This window comes from Hylobates moloch, unplaced genomic scaffold (assembly GCF_009828535.3).
Source record: "Hylobates moloch isolate HMO894 unplaced genomic scaffold, HMol_V3 SCAFFOLD_3, whole genome shotgun sequence".
NCBI classification, from domain to species: domain Eukaryota; kingdom Metazoa; phylum Chordata; class Mammalia; order Primates; family Hylobatidae; genus Hylobates; species Hylobates moloch.
Window position 1 is genome coordinate 118,603,685 of NW_026652278.1, and position 4,401 is coordinate 118,608,085.

The window sequence follows — 4,401 nt, forward strand, 5'->3', positions numbered from 1 at the left end:
ACTCTTCCTAGAAGCAAAGTAATATTCATAAAATACTCTTTTCAAGAACTTTATACCAGTAATTCTCAAAATTTCATGTCCATCAGAAGTATCCGGAGAGCTTATTAAAACACAGGTTTCTAGACCCCATCCCCAGCGTTTCTGATTCAGTTTTTCAGAACATGGAGTGCAGTCCAAGATTTTTCATTTCTAAAATTTCCCAGGTGATGCTGCTGCTACTGAGCCAGTGATCATACTTTAGCAACAATTGATTTGTCTGATTCTAATAATTGATTATATCAATTAGTGGCATCAGAACACTATTTTTTTTCTATTTCCCTCCCCAATACTGGGTAGCCATTAACTGCTCAACATACTTGTCTCCTTACAGATTTCCACTCTTTTCCTCTACTGGTGCAATTGAGAAATACCAGATACCGTTTTTGGACACTCAGTTTTATTCCAATCCTGCTAAGCTATTTTCTAGGTGGCAGAACCTTAGAACCCATAGATATGTTTATAGAGTCACTCACAAGCAAGTTTGTTTAGAACTGGCCAATGGGATGTGATCCTGAAATATTTTAAAAGCAAAAGACAAGAAAACATGATTATTTTCTGGTGGCCTTTGTGGAAAGGCACTTTGGTAGTGGCAGATGGCAGACGTGGGGTCTGGCCCTCAGTTTTTGGATCCTCCCCACATGTACTTTGGTGCTGAGGATGTGGCTTCTTCGTGATCTTTGCACTTCCAAAGGCATTATGGACAGACTTCATGACCTTTGCTCCCCAAGAATTCCTAAGGTTGGGTATATTGCTTCTAGTTTTGTTTTAAATTTATTCATATTAGAATACCTAGGTGACTCATTCTTTACTGAGCTAAACCAGAGTGAAACATTAAAAGTAATGAATCAAGGAGTAAGATAAAATTGTAAGAGAATTAATTCATAATGTGGCTTCTTCATTCCCTTCCATGATGGTAGAGACTAACATAATGAGACCTTGCCATTTTTCCTATGCACAAGAAAAACACACACTTGTCCCTGTGATTCTATTCTTTGGTACATACAGCAGACCTTTGAAAAACTGTTTAAATTACTCCAGAATTAAGGGTTAATGTTGCCTCAGTATTTTGGAAACTAAAAGCTGTATTTGTTATTCTTGTGTATATGAAATGTATCTTTGTAAGTGTTTGGAAAAAATGAGTTCCTGGCATACTAGTAGTTTCTGTTGAAAAATTCAAAAACAAAAACAAAAAGCAAAAGCCAAGACCCTTCTATAGTTAAACAGATTGGGGAAATGCTCAATACCCTCCCTCATCTTAGAGAGTTTTGTTGTATACTAAAAATCTCTGAAAAGTCCTTCAGTACTGTCTTAGTCACGGTTCTCCAGTGAAGCAAAACCAACAAGAGAGACATCTATGCAGACAGTAGGGGAGGGGGGTGGCGGTGGAGGGGGAGGGGAGGAGAGAGAGAGTGTGAGAGAGAGACAGAGGGCAGAGAGAGATTTGATATATTGTAAGGAATCAGCTCATGCAATTGTGGAGATGAGAAGTTCCAAGATCTGCAGTCAGCAAGCTGGAGACCCTGGAGAGCCAATGTGTAGTTTCAGTCTGAATCCTGAGCCCTGAGAACCAGGAGAACTGATGGTCTAAGTGTCAGTCTGACGGTTGACAGGCTTGAGATCCATGAAGAGCCAATGTTTCAGTCTAAGTCTGAAGGCTAGAAAAGACCAATGTCCAGATGAAGCAAGCAGGAAGTTGGAGTTCTCTCTTACTCAGACTTTTGTTTGATTCAGGCCTTCAATTGATTAAATAAGGCCCACCCACTTTAGGGAGGGGAATCTGCTTCACTTAGTCCATGGCTTCAAATGTTAACCTCATCCAGAAACACTCTCATAGACACATCTAGAATGATGTGTGGCCGGATGTCTGGGTACCCCATGGCCCAGACAAGTTGACACATAAAATTAACCATCACGAGTACCTATGCTAAAGCATTTCCCAACTTGGATGCCCAAATAATCCTTATTTCATGTAACACCCCCTAATGTTTTTCAGACACATTATTATTCAACAAAGCACCTGTGGAAAATTTTGGTCCTTTAAAAAAAAAAAGGTTACTAAAGGTGGGCAGGGAGGATTGGGCAATACATCCCTGATTGAATCAAAAGAAATTCTGAGGACACACTCACTGAGATTCTCAGTAATACAGATATGACAATGGCATGTAAACTATCAGAACTTAGTTCTCATTATTACATTAGAATAAGAAGTAGGTAGAAGTTTTACTTAAATTCTTTAAAATTTTCATTATGTCTCTCCTGATGTTTCCCACAGGATAAATTACTACAATATCTACAGAAGACTTTGTGCTAATTTTATAATAGGAAGGATAAGGAAGAAGCTGGATTCCATCCCACAATGAATGGTGGAACTAAATTGAACTAAACCTTATTTTTCATATCCCATCGTCATCTCACTTTTTTTCTCAATTCAAAGAGTTGTGAATAAGTTTGCAAATCAACCCTGCAGACACTTTCCCAACAGTTTAAAGGGAGAAAAACACAGAAACAACAAAAAAGAAATTCAAAGGCACCTCATGAAAGAGCTGGTTGACTTTATAGGTTGAAATATATATTCACAGAGAATATATACTCTCTTGTTGCAGTAAATTTAGAGAACCAAAACAAAAACTAAACAGTGGTCCACAAAATGGTTGGATCCTGGAAGCAATAGTTACATTGTCATTTCTTAAAAATAAGATTCTTCCTCTTTAGCTTTGTGCCTCTTTTGGGCTAATTAAATATAGATGCTGTAACCAAAAGGCAGAAAGACGTGTTTTTGTTTTTTTTAAAACACATAAGTGGACAGGTCATCTCAATTGAGACCCAACTAAGTATAAAGTCAATGGTATAAGTTGGAAAAGACCAAGTGTATATTAGCTATAATGAAAGGTTTATGGCAGAAATGTCAAGATCATATAAATGCTGTTCAGTTACTTATTTAGTTAACTTGTCAATGAAGACTTATTAGACTACAGTAAATACCAGACTAGTAGCAGCCCTGTGCATTGCTTAAGTTCATGAAGCAAATGTTTAGAACAACTTGACGCTCCTTTGTTTACACCTCTGCATATTTTTCCTCAAGGAAGTAAGTAAGATATACAGTCTAAGTTTTTCCCCAATGACAGAACTTCCAAATTGCAGAAGTCCTTTTGTGTCACATGCCCTGGAATTGTTTTATCTCTATCTCAAAATACTCTGTTCATTGTTATTGTCTCCATCCTCCAGTCATCTGTCTAATAAATATTTACTGAGAATCTATAATGTGCTGAATGCTAAGTAAATAATAATAACAAAAATAACAGTAGTAAAGAAACTATCTCTGCCATCAATAAGACAGAAAGTTAGACAACTAGAAGATAGTGTGTGAGTGCTTAGGAAAGAAGTAAGCATATGTTGGCAAGGGAGTGAGTGAGGTCAGGGAATATTTTCTAAAAAAGGTATTTCCTGAGCTGTCTCTTAAAATTGGTATTATGCAAAGGAAGAAATAATAGGGTGAAAGACAAGCAGACTGTGGGAAAATATTGCAAGAGGCCCAGGTAAGTGGAAGCAAAAATCAGGAGGCTTGTGCTGCTCTCACTAGTCGCCTGCCACCAGTGCCTCAGCCCCCACAGAGGAGGTAACCAGACACAGAATGTGGAACCTGGTCACCACACTCCCCATATTGAACTTTTCTAGCCAGTTGCCATAGCCGAAGAAAGATGGCCTCAAACTCACTCCCATGTTCAAAGTCTCATGCTAGCACCTCTCTCTGACAGAACCTAAATCACATGTAGAAACGTAAACACAAAGGAGTTGGGGTAATGTAATTTTATCCCTTTAATCTCTAAAATCCAAGCAGGATACAAAGAATGGATTGGGAATAGATGCCATGTCCCTAATGGGCTTCACTGTCTAATGTTGTATCTATTAGCCACATGTGGCTACCGAATGCTTGAAATGCAGCTACTCCAAACTTAGATGTGCTGTAAGTGTAAAATACACACCAGAGTCCAAAGATTTAGTATGAAAAAAGAATATATAATATCTTATTCATTATTTTATATTAATTATATATTAAAATGCTAATATTTGGCTATATCATTCAAGTATTAACATTAATTTCACTGGTTTCTTTTTACTGTTTTATTAATACAGCTACTGAAACATATAAAATTACATAGGTGGCTCACATTACATGTCTATTGGGCTGCACTACCATAACCATCTCCAGTATAGTGTAGATGTTTGAAGGAATGGATTAGGGATAAAGAGAGACAGAGCATTATGGGTGACAAACGTGGCAAAACATCAATGGCCAAGGGCTTATATTTTAGACTTAGACTCATGAAAACAGGGATGGGAGAAATAGCAGATCAACCTTCT